The sequence below is a fragment of the Anser anser genome, assembly GCF_964211835.1.
Source record: "Anser anser genome assembly, chromosome: 1".
Classification (NCBI taxonomy): domain Eukaryota; kingdom Metazoa; phylum Chordata; class Aves; order Anseriformes; family Anatidae; genus Anser; species Anser anser.
Window position 1 is genome coordinate 188,477,516 of NC_139720.1, and position 13,328 is coordinate 188,490,843.

Genomic DNA, 13,328 nt, shown 5'->3' on the forward strand with positions numbered 1-13,328 from the left:
GCAAAAATAGATTAATTCAAAGAACCTGAATGTAGCACTTTTGTTACTGGGATGCTCTTATGTCTGTATTTTTACATAAATCCCTGAAAATACAGAGCACTGTAAGTGTTAACTTAAAAAATCAGCATTTTTAAGTTCCAGACAGATAACTATTTTCCTCTCTAGGTAATAGATACTAATGGGCTTTTTTGTTTTCGTTTGGCTGAAATGCTAATACCATGAAGTCGTCGATAGTATCTTAGCCATAGTCATTGTTTTTATCTTGTATCATACAATATTCTCAGACTTTTAGTTGCACCTAAACAATTATATGAGCTGTTTCCTATAGGACATACTGTTTATTTAGATTAGAGCCTAAGCCACTAATTGGAGGGATTAAAAAACCATCTCCCTTGTAGTTCGGTTTTAAACGATTGTCCGTAGTTGGGTTTGTTCCACTTTGTAATAGCTGCTTTATTTATTTAAGGGCAGAATACTGAGTTATATGGCCTGTGGGCCCGATCCAGTGTATGCTAGTTGTGTCATTTCTTCTTTATTCTTATTAAACAGGTATTTGAATGTGGGCAAGTCAGTAAACCCTCATCTTCATGCCTCGTAAAATTCTCGTGTGTACGCTTTTGCTTAAAAACCTCTTTTGAGTCTCCCGTCTGGGATTCGGTTTACCAGGTCAGCTGAGCTTACCAGAGCAAACCGTCACACCGCTGACTGCACACCATCCCATACCAGTGGGACAGGAGGGCTGGAGCACCTTGAGCTGCAGTATTTAGAAACTAAGGGAGAGCAGCCGGCATGATTCAGAGAACTTGGGAGCCTTGTGGCTTAGCTGAAAAGCATGTGCATGACTCAGGCTGGAAACACGTTGTGGCTTTTCGCCTCTGATCTATAACTGGGCTGAGGAGGTTAATTCTACTGGGAGAAGAAAATCACTCTGTAACACGTCAGATTACAGGGGGGGGGTTGACTAACATCCAACCACAGACGAACACAAGTTTTTGTCTTTGTGATAAGTTAGGTGAACTCAGAGACATAACTTAGTTTAAAATATGGGCTGTGCAGTATGTCTTAAGTAAATACCATCTGCCAAGCGTGCAAGCTGCCTTGCTGGAGCATACCAGGCATTTTGCTTTCCACTCAAAGTGCTTTGCCAAAGAAGGACTCAGCTCTGCAATGTACTCAGATGAATCTTTGTCTGCACTAAAGGAGCAAAATAATAAATCCTAATAATGTCAACCGGTATTGTTTTAATGAGCTAGATATTACAGGCCTTTGGCAATAATAGTGCTCTCTTTTAATAGGATTGTGGCTGGAGGAAGGTCTGTTTGTATGAGCAAAGGTTGCAGGATTTGGAAGTAAAATCTGTATATATATTTGTTGTATCTCTCATTCAGTCCTAACAGCCTAAAGGGTATCTGACTTTTTATCCTCAGTGTGTCACTGTTGTTTCTCATGGTTTGTTTGTTTTATCAGTTGTGCCGTGCTTATTTCTAAATCTCTGTCATTTGAGTGGTTGAGGAGTACAGGAAAAAAAGAATAAGTAAATGTGGGATCCCCGGATTTAATTCTTGCTCTTACTCTCTTTATTAACTACCCCAAACCAGCATTCCACTCCCAAATCTGCCATTTTGGGGGTGAGATTTCTCAGTTTCCTTCTTGAAATCACATTTGCAGGAAAATACTATACCCTCTCATAAAGGAAAGACATTTCTCTGAAGGCTACAGCACAGCTTTTACTGCCAAATATGTGTGAAAGGTAGGATGATAGCACAAGTTTTGCTCATCTACCACTTCTGTACAAGGGAGCTGCTGGTTCTGCAGCCTCCCAGCACATGTTGTGCCCTGTGCTTTTTTCTCCAGATCTGCTGTCCCCTTCCTTACTACCTGCATCCTTTCAGCCAATATTTCAGTGTGGTTTATCCATGTTGTCCACAAGCTTCTGGCCAGACTGCCTGGCTCTGTTTTGGCCACCTCCAGCTAGCTCAACATGAAGCATGCTTATTGGAGAGAGGACAGGTCTCAGATAGCGTGGACATGAGCCGGGTGATGCTGCTTGACCAAAAAATCAGGAATTGGTCTGTCTCTCATTTAGTGGTATAAAGGTAACCACTCTTTCCACTGCTGCAGAAAATGCAAAAAGAGGAGAAACCTAGCTCCACAGGTCTAAAAAATCTGAACATTGAAGTTTAAACCAAGAATAGTAAATACTTTTTGCTCTAATATAATTTTTAATATTTGAAGTTTCTGAAGAAAGCTTGCAAAAGTAAATGTCTTATCATGAACCTTTCCATTCCTGCATAAATGCATAAGTAAATTCTGTTAAAAAGCCAGCTAATTGTCTTATTATTTCAGACCATGCAGCAGACAGTTCATATTAACTGACCACAACTCAGATCTTCTTCTTTTGAAATCAATATCCATAATTCATATAAAATCAGAACCTGATGAGCAAAGACCACTCCGAATAATGAGATCATACTGCTTGTCATCGTCTAGCATCCTTTCAAAGGATGTGAGATATGAGAAGGGACCAAAGACTTAGGAAGACTATAGATTTGAGATGGGAGAAGCGTCTCTGTGAATAGTCAGATCACACAAGTGTAGCATTCATGGAGCTTGTGTGAGAGGCACAGCCCTTTTGCATCCTTTTTATGTCAGGAAAGGGCAGGATGATTATTTTTTTCTAGTCTCAAACTGGTATGGGAGTAGGAATGTGGACAGGACAAGGCTCATATAGCCGCACAATGTGGCTTTTTCATAATATATTTGGCAAACCTGAATGTTCTCTGGGATGAATTTGAGTTTTGTTTTGTGCCTTTAATTGCATCTGATGGCAGCAGCTGAATATCTAATCATTTTGTAACTTCAAAGATAATGGCTTTCTCTTCCTGCAAATATTTATATGAGGGGAATAATGTAAAATCCAAAAGTTAATGCTTGGCACAGATGAGGAGACAGTAAGTCCTTGGCTTTTAACTTTCTCCTTTTTGTTTTAATTTTTACAGTTATATTTATATGTTTTTCTGAGCACTTTTTAAAACTGCCATTCTGTCAGCTTCACTTCATTAAGAGTGGCAGTGTGCCTAAGCTTTCTCCAAAGTTAAAAGGACTTTATTTTCCTTTAAATTCAGCAAGCATTCATTGGAGTATGTCTGGTTTAAAAGTCCCTTCAAAATTAACAGGCTGAGATATTCAGAATATGTAGTCCAAAACCACTTTATCACTCAAACTGCTGATTCTGCGTTAAAATCAGATACCCCTTGCCAAAACTGGAGCCACTGCAGCAAAAGCTGCGTTTCGTACCACTGCCTGAGCAACGTGTCCTGGATCGAATAATGGTGGTGGCGATGCACAGCTTGCGGTGCAACCTTTCTTCATTCAGCGTCTCACCTTGAAAGCAAGAACTGGCCGTTGTGCTCAGCTGTTGCTGGACTTGAGGCTTTCATTCACCTATTTCAGGCCATTTCAGTTCAGAGTCCTGCCTTGGTCCATGCAGAGATCCACAGGAGGCAGCGGGGTGCCTTTGGGCGCACACAGCACACGCGGGACACAGGGTTTCATCTGTTCAGACCAAGAATGGTCTATTCATGGGCAGCGCCAATTTTGAAGGAAGAGATTTCCTGTGACATTTTAAATCTCTTTTATGTTGAACTATTTTTTGACATTGCGGCTGCCAGTCGTGTCCAAAGCTTTGTGCCTTTGAGTTTCAGCTGAACTGCATAATAGGCATTTTAACTCACTGATGCATAATGGCAGTGTTATTTGCTGAGTCTTATTATTTCAAATGGTCCCTTATGTTTTGATCACTTCATTAGTTCTTGTCATCTGAAGTTTTAGAGGAAACAACTTTAACAGCTGTAGTTGTTTTTTCTTTGTAATTCTTGTTTTCCCTAATATCAGGTCATTAAAGTCTGTTTTATTTTGGAATCATAGGATGGTTTGGGTTGGAAGGGGGCTTAAAGCCCACCCAGTTCGAACTCCCTGCCATGTGCAGGGACACCTCCCACCACACCAGGTTGCCCAAAGCCCCATCCAGCCTGGCCTTGAGCACCTCCAGGGATGGGGCACCCACAGCTTCTGTGGGCAGCCTGTGCCAGGGCCTCACCACCCTCTGAGGGAAGAATTTCTTCCTAATGTCTAATCTAAATCTACCCTCTTTTAATTTATAGCTGTTATCACTCCACTCCCTGACAGAGTCCCTCCCCAGCTTTGCTGTAGGCCCCCTTTAGGTAATGGCAGGCCGCTGTAAGGTCTCCTTGGGGCCTTCTCTTCTCCAGACTGAACAGCCCCAACTCCCTCATCCCGTCTTCACAGGAGAGGTGCTCTAGTCCTCTATAATTAATTTTGTAGCCCTTTTATTGCCTTGATCCATATTTCAATATGGATCCATATTTCAAACTGTCTTCTGGCTTCTGATATCCACTCATTTATCTGGGTGAGAACTGGATTACCGCTGAGGGAAGCTTAGTGTCTTTTCTGTTATTCGGGTTATATTTTCAGTCTGACAGTGCAAACCTCTCTGCACTTCAGGCGCTCAGGGAAAGCCAGCAGCCCTCAGAGCTGCCTGGGATGGGCCAGGTATGTTCCCGTTAGCTGAATTGCACACCAGTACCTCCCACAGCCACTACCTCAGGAGCTACTCCAGGCACGTGGGGTGACCTAGAGCCCAGTGCTTTACCACAACCCACCTGTGTCTGTCACTGCTGCCAGCCACGCTTGCTGGGTGATGGAGCTCAGGTTCATGGGCACGAAACGTGAACTACCAGCAGTGGACAACACATGCCTCGTATGAGAGCGGGGTGAGGTCATGTAGGCTTGTTGGACTGTGGTGTAGAAGCTGAGCAGCCAGAGTTTGCCTGTTTTTATCTATTTACTTATCTATCTATCTTTGAATAGATACTTGTATAGTTATTTATATAATTTTATAAGCCTGAAGATTAGATTTCTGAGGGCATTAGGCACTTCAAGGATTTCAATAGTTCACTCTTGCTGGAAGTTACTTACCCAGAACTTTCTCCTCCACCCTGAGCACAGGGTATGCTGCTCTGTACCAGACCAAGTAACATTGTTAAGGATGTGAAACAAATACAATTCTGTAGTCATTTGGTTGATTTATATAGAAATTAGTATTTCAAAAAGTATGGAAATCATTAACTTGCTATGTGAATAAGTCTGTTCTACAACAGATTAAGCATAGCCAGAGATAACTCAGGAGTAGGGCTGAGACCAGTTCTCTGGCCAGCATGATGGGCACTGCATTTTGCCCCATGCAGCTATAATTTCAGACTTCTGCTCTGCTTTTTTCTGACAGTACTCGTTTCTGGCACTGGAGGTGCTGCCTCTGGAAAGCTGCCTTCATTAAGACTTACAGCCTCTGGTTAGGACCACTGGCCAGGGTTGCTCACGGCATGCTTGTCTGGATTGGCTCTACAAAAAGCAGCCTGCAAAATGGGAGATGTGGAAAAAAGAGTGTATAGTACTTTATCATAGCCCTGATAATAATTTGGGAATGTTTTCTGTATCCTTGGCAATAATGTATTTTGGACTAATTATGCCCTGACATCAGAGTCTTTTTATGCCCTGACATCAGAGTCTTTGTATTCAAACCAGTTATTTTTTTCATAACTAAGCACACACAGGTTATTTGAGAAACCATTCACTTACTCGACTTGAACCAAATAATTATGTGCTTATCAGAAATTACTCAGACATTTGAAAATGCATTGTTCTGGAACATCATGTTTTGGACCACTTCTGTACAACACTTCGGTTAAGAAAAATACTGCATTGCTCTTGGACTCTAATTAGGCAAAGGACCTACGGTTTGCCTGATGACATCAGGGAAGACAAGGTGGTCTTCACCAGTCACTGTTTATGAAGTTCCACAAGAACTGGAGGATAACTGTAGTCTAAAATCCTGGAAACATCCCATCTTAAGGCTTTAATGAGGACCAATGGAAAACTACTGACATAAAGAGAGACTGTAGCTTTTAAAATACAAGCTGAATACAGATTATACAGAATTTTAAGGGTAAGGACGCAAATAGTTCCATGTCTATGTTTTATTGTTCAGGCAAATGGTTGTTATTACAATGCTTTCCTCCTCCTGAACATCTGAAGCTGACACTTAACAGTTTTTTATCCAAGCTATTGCCATATAGATTGTTTTGCAGAAAATGCGTGAAAAAAATGAAAACATAGAATAATTCTCTTTATGTGAATGTTCAGTAGAGATGGTCACAATGCCTTTAAAGTGAATCAAAAATACACCACCCATTTTTAAGAGTACTCCTTGTTGACTGTGTAGCAGCTGGAAAACTATAGCAAGTTTTAATTATCTTCAGAAAACAAAAAGCTCTTGCTAGCACATGCTGGTTATTATCAGCAGCTGCTGTATGCTGACATACTCTTTCAGCTCATATGAGGCTCAGCTGTCTTAAACAATCATTGTAAAATGTAAAATAGATTTATAGTGATGATCATTTCTTGTTAGATACATAACAACTGATGTCATTCATACTGAATTTAGGTTCACATCATTGTTTAAGCTGTAATAAAATCATACAAAATCATAATTAATGTTTCATGTAAGAGGTGCGAATGCCATGCAGCAGGAATTGAAAATATTGAACTGTGGTGCTTTTTTAAAAGAAAAAAATCTTAAAAATAATCAAATTCCCTGTTGTCGGGATTTTAACATTTGTATAAACTTAAAATTTGACTTTCTAACTTTTAGCTATAATTACTGCAACTTCACTGCAATAAAAAGGATACACATTAATTTGCTTATCTAAACAGGAATCTTTTATCTTTTACATGTGATTCTTCTATTAGCAGAAGTGGAGATCTATATTGCAATAGCTATTTTCAGATCAGATGTTGTGATTTTGTTTATTGAGTAATTTAGGAAAGTTTGTTTTTTCCATGACATTAACATAATCTTCAGAATCTGAGACACCAAGAAACATATACAACATTTATACTTCAGTTTCCTGTAGAAGGACACACAGGTATGGTAGATTATTAGTCAGTATATTTGCATCATCTCCAGACTGGAAGATTTGTGATGAACTTGGTTCTCCGTTGCTGCATGCTCACACCGATCTCTTTTGCTATGATGCAAAGCAAGTACAAAAGGTGTCAGGCAGTTTGTAAAATGTTTTGTTTAGTCATTGGCACCAAGGCAATGTTAGGCCCTTTCTCGTTGACATGAGTGATTGAGATGTGATGGTTTCTATTCTGAAGCGTACACTGGAGGGAAGTGTTATATTCAGCAGACTGGACTCTTGGCGTATCAGGGAGTTACTCAATATGGATTTAAAATAAGCATCAGCCTCCATCGAAAAGGTCATTGTCTTTTGGACTTGGGTTTTCACCCAATCTGTTTTTTAATCACATGGCAATCCATTGAAATACACTTCAAATTTGAGTTTTAAGTAAGGCACAGGTGACACTGGCGCCTAGAAAACACGTGGTATAAATACAATTACACCATGTCTCCACACCAGCTCAGTAATGGACATTATTCTTTATCCTGGAAACTGAGAGTTCAGGTCCCTACTGGTACAGCTCAGGGAGGCAAAGAAAAGCACTTTTGCTGAAAGAAAATAACAGCTGACAAATAACCTGTGCAGGGGCATTACAGTAGCATCACAACGTGCAAGAAATACACCTGGTTGTAGTCTGATGTTCAGAAACCATTACTGCTGATTTGATAAAACAATTTACTTCAATAAACAAGAATCTCTGGGGCACTGAGACCAAAGACTTCACAGAAACACAGTATAATTTAGGTTGGAAGAGACCTTTGGAGGTCATCTAGTCCAGCTCCTGCTCAAAGCAGGTACAGCTGGATCAAGTTGCTCAGGGCCTTGTCATACTTAGTTCTGAGTATCTCCAAGGGCTCTGTGGGCATATTCCACAACTTCCACAAGTTCTCTGGGAAACTTTTGCCAGTTTTTGGCCACCTTTGTGGTGAATTTTCTTTTCCTTTTTATCGCACTGAATTAATGAAGCTGCAACTTTTTTCCACCTAGAGCTGTGCACCCCTAGAAAGAGTTAGGCTTCATTTTCTCAACACATTCCTATTAAGTAAATGAAGACAGCAATGAGCTCTCCTAGCTGTAGCTTTTTCTTCTTAAGGTTGAACGAAACCCCGTCAGTCTCTCCTCCCATGTCATATACTTCAGCCCTTTGACCATCTTGATGACCCTCTGCAGGGTTTGCTCTGGTGTGCCCCTGTCCAGTTAGTCCCAGCCTGTCCTGTTGCATGCGGTTATTCCATCCCAGGTGCAGGACTTTACACTTCCCTGTGTTGAACTCCTTGAGATTCCTGTCAGCCAATTTCTCCAGCCTCTCAAGGCCCCTTTGAATAGCAGCCCTGTCCTTCAATGTATCCACCATTTCTCCACAGTTTGGTGTCATCCACAAAATTGCTGGGAGTGTACGCCATCCCATCATCCAGGTTGTTTATAAAGACAGTAAGTTAACAGTACTGGTCTGGTTTCAATCCCTGAAGGATGCCACTAGTTACCAACGACCAGTTGGACTTCATACTGCTGATCACAAACTGTGAACCTAGTGGTCAAGTCAATTTTCCACCCAATTTATCATCCACTTACCTGGTTATGGGAGACCAAGTAAAAGATGATCCTGGTTGTTCTTTCTCCTCCAACAACCACCAGAGAACAGCCCTTTGGTTATGTTGTACTTAATAGCATCCTCATACTGAACTTTATTTTCCTTTATACCTAATTGGATTTACAATGCTGCAAATTGTTTCCATTGCCTCTCATCCTGTAGTTGTGCATCTATAAAAAGAGTCTGGCCTCCATTCATTCATAGACTTAACACCATCTTTATGAATGATCTGAGTTCAAGATCTTGTTTACATTCCTATGCTATTGCTCATGGCAGGGTAGACCTTTCTGATTGGTCACTCTTGTCATTTATAGTTTTATATAAATTAATAACTGTACATAAGCACAAAGAATTGAACCAGGACCTTGGACTTCACTAATCCATGCTGTGAGCGCTGTGCTGTGAAGTCTATCTCTGTACACCTTTCAGTTCTGCAAGGCACTCCACATTGTCTCCATAATTAATTGAATGAAACTAACCTGCAGTTCCTCAGCAGGCTTTAAACAGGAAAATATGGTGAAAGCAGAGGAAAATAAATTTACTTTGCAGCCTTGTTTGGGTGTGATTTGTCCTGGTAAGCTGTTGATGTATATTCAGCCTAGTCAATTCAGTCAAGTCCAAGGAGTTGATGCCATTTGAATTAAATTGTTTTATACCAGCCTGAGGAGGTGAAAAATACCCTAAGAAAATATAGGGCAAAGGAGAGATGCGAGGTGAGATAACAGGGGAGCGGCAGGTCTGTTCCACCCTTCACCATATCGGTACTTCCCCGTGTAAAGCATGAGGTGGGGCCATCCCAGCAGGGCAGATGAAGAAGCCACAACTGAGATCGAATATAAAACAAAGGAAGGAAAACTGAAATACGCAAAAGAGAGAAAGAAATGAAAATGCATGAATTTGAGCAGGGGGCTGGGTGAGGGGTAAAGAGGCAACCAGGTGGGTCACTGCTGTCGCTACTGCAGTAGATAGAGGAGGCCACCAAAATATCCAGAACTGCTGAATTAGTTGTTTTTCACCCTGACTTTTCACCCTGAGTCTTATTCCTGCTAATGGTAATGGAAAGTTGTATTTAAACTGCCATTACCTATTCAGCATTATAAATGTAACTCAGGTAAATGAGGGCAAGTACATGCAGGTCTACTGCAGAGAGATGTACACATAAGAATATGAATCTGCTTGGTTTTCTGTTCCTATGAAAACAGAAGTTTGGAGCTAAAAATAGGCATCTAATTACTGTTATCTACCCTTTTTTATATTATCTGCCACAATTCCTATCAGTATAAGAAAAATAAAATTCCCAGATAACAAATGCATATAAAAAATGTTTATTTATTCTTTCTAGTAAACATTTAAAAGGCCGTCAGATTTCTTTTTTATGATCTGGGTAATTGGTCTGGAGGATTTAGCTTGGCCAGATAAATAGTTTTACTGGTTTTCACCATTGATGGCTTTAATGATAAGGTAAGTCACTCATTAAAAAAAAAAAAAAAAAAAAAAAGCTGCAGCAGCTCTGAAGTACTGGCTTGAAGGAGTTTTGGCCTAAAAGAGCCTGAAGGATTTTAGATTAGAAGGAGTCTACTGTGATTCTGCATCTAGGAAAACTTCCTAAAGCCTCCTCTTAATTCGACTGTTTTGTACCACATCAAAACCTAGAAACAGTTCCCACTGGCTAGCAGAAATAATGAAGCAAAAGAAAAATTCAGCAGCACCAATGCTTACCTTTTATTATAAGCAGTGCTGCGTGTTTGATTTTAAAGCCGTGTTTTAGTCAGTTCCTGACCCTTCTCCCTAAACCATTTAAAACCCTTGAGGTAAGCCGCGGTGACAGGTGTTCAGCACCCTTTGAGAACGGGTCCATGCCGGTAGCAGCTCTGTAATGTGGGATCTGTGGCTGTTACTGCACTTTTAAAGACCAAAGGATGGACACAACAAAGCTCAGATATTTTGGTGGAGGATGAGAAGGTCACAGGGCAGTGAAGGCAGAATTAGAACCCCTGGTTCCCCAAAGCTGTGGTTGTACAGTATATCACACCACCTCTCTAGAACAAAATAACACACAAAAGGTATATTAGCACTAAAACAGTATCCCTTATTTCATGGGGCATTTCACCTTAAAATTTCCTACAGTTTTTCCAAAGGAATTAGCAAAGATACTGGTATGACAGAAGCAAGGTGGCAGATATGACAGCCAGCAGAAGCTTAACATCTCCATGTGCCTGTAGAGCAGCACCAGAAGCAGGCAGACTGCCTGGAGTACCCTACAGGGAATCCTGACCTTTCCATAGAATCACAGAATCATTGAGGTTGGAAAAGACCTTCAAGATCATCTGGTCCAACCACCCCCCTACCACCAATGTCACCCACTAAACCATGTCCCTAAGCACCACGTCCAACCTTTCCTTGAACACCCCCAGGGACAGCGACTCCACCACCTCCCTGGGCAACCCGTCCCAATGCCTGACTGCTCTTTCTGAGAAGAAATGTCTCCTCATTTCCAACCTGAACCTCCCCTGGCACAACTTGAGGCCATTCCCTCTAGTCCTGTCACTAGTTACCTGCGAGAAGAGGCCAACCCCCACCTCCCCACACCTTCCTTTCAGGCAGTTGCAGAGAGCAATGAGGTCTCCCCTGAGCCTCCTCTTCTCCAGACCAAACACCCCCAGTGCCCTCAGCTGCTCCTCACAGGACTTGTGCTCCAGGCCCTTCACCAGCTTCGTAGCCCTTCCCTGGACATGCTCCAGGGCCTCGATGTCCTTGTACTGAGGGGCCCAAAGCTTTTGTGTTAAAAAATGCAGCTCATAACATTTCTGTCTTGCTACTGAACTAAAAGTATAGCCATCATTACCTTTGTTGAACACTGTAATGAACCTTCTTGTACTGACAAGCAATACTAGCAATGGTTTCAAGCCTCAGAGTGAGCAGCGTAAGGGCTGGGCCGGTTCACCTTGCCTGTGACCTGGGTGCTGGTCTGGGGAAGTGACCGGCTTGCTGCTCAGACCCCTGTGCTGTGCTCTTTCACTGTACACATAATCCGGGCTGAAAGGCAAGTTCAGAAATGCAAAACCACCCCAAAAGGAGTGATGTTGTTTCTGGCCATGTCCTTCCCTTGGAGCAAATCTGGCAGAGGTGCAACCGCAGGTTGGCTTGGATCAGGTTGTTTGTCCGTCAGAAAACAAATGCTTGTGGTTGCATGATGTTATTACAAGGGAGGTAGTTAAGAATATGTAATGAGGGGTGGGACTGCTCTTTTTAATATCAATCAGCAGTGTCAGTGAATTAAGACCAAAATAAGCCTACAGTTACACAATCAGTGCAGAGGCAAAAAAGTAACTCACTGTGTTGGATTTGTTTGCACATTTCTAATGTGTCTTCCTTTCATAAGTCAGCAGAATTATTTTAAATAGACATTTCAAAATATTTGAGTTGGAAAATTAATTAAAAACACAGCAAGGTTATCAGTGAAACAAATTTAAATTTTTTGTTCTACATTCACGTACAAGAATCCAATAAAAAATCCTGTTTCCATTGCTGAGCCATTTGCACGGACTGTATGGCCTTTATTATCTGTGATACACTGATGTTTGCAAGTCTCTTGATTACTATTGGAAAGCAGTGTTATTAAACAGGGTCTATCATTCTTAACAAAAGTTCCCTAGAAACTGGCAGGGCCGAAGGATTTAAAGGTCTCGTTCTGAAATGCAGATCATATCTTTTTATTAAGAATTTCTTCACGGATATTGGAAATGTAAAGTTGACATTTCAAGAGAGATCAGTGGAAGCAAAACACACAGTGCTTAGGCAGAGGAAAGCCAGATTCTCTTGGCATTAGTCATAAAGTAATATATTGGGAGCTCATGTGAATCAGCAGGTAGGAGGCTGTGATGTGCCAGTAATATCATAGTGCTCTTGAGCATGCTTGGGAAATGCAGAGATTCAGAACAGGTCTAAGCTCTTGATTTAATTGCTTATCTTTCTGCTAGTCCGATTTTTCTCTGTTTGCTTTACTTTCTTGCCTTATCACTCTCTACCACAAGAAATAACAACACAGATTTTGGCCCTATATTTTGCATCTGTCTACAGAGATAACTTTCTGTAACTGCCATTTTCATTTTGGTATTTTCCCCTTCCTTATCACACGACACACACGCTACCTCTTTCAAATCTCCTTGCAAAGTATGCTAACAACGTGCTTTTGCATGTCTTACAGAACTCTAGTGTGCATAAGATCACAGATCAATAAAAAGAAGCTATTTAAACACAAGCTTCGTATTTACTTTTAGTTTATGTACATTTTATTTCACTGTTTATGCATATTTTAATTTGGTTGCACAGAGTTTGCTTGTATAGTTGCCCTATTCACCTTTTTATCTTCTCCTGCTGCCTCTTTAGTCTGTAAACAAAATGAAATGGAAATATGCCCTTAAAATGATCATTAAAAAAAAATAATCACAGATTTTGAATGTTTTCATTGTATTGCCACTGTAGCTAAAAATCTGCAGTTTTAGATTTAGGAGCCTACTGTGTAACACATTTACAAATCAGACAGGTGAACACTCATCTACAGACACACGCATGAGCAAAAGTAGCGTGTTCCCAAGTTGGATGTCACTGGGGAGGCTTTAGTACAAATTCCCCTGCAGCTGGGAATGCAGGACTGTCTGTGAGGCAGCATCGAGAGAGCTCTCCTGACAGAG

At 41.1% G+C, this 13,328-nt stretch overlaps 1 protein-coding gene and 1 long non-coding RNA gene across 12 annotated transcripts in view; one reads left to right on the top strand and one right to left on the bottom strand.

Annotated features, from left to right (window-relative positions):
• The window catches only part of STARD13 (StAR related lipid transfer domain containing 13), a 298,210-nt gene that overhangs the window by 181,529 nt on the left and 103,353 nt on the right, over positions 1–13,328 (top strand). The window lies entirely within an intron of this gene.
• LOC310904112 overlaps positions 1–13,328 on the bottom strand; it is a 47,542-nt gene continuing 34,214 nt past the window's right edge. Inside the window, exon 2 of the long non-coding RNA XR_014588048.1 lies at positions 1–13,328. This exon is cut by the window's right edge and continues 24,959 nt beyond it. This is a non-coding gene — a long non-coding RNA (uncharacterized lncRNA).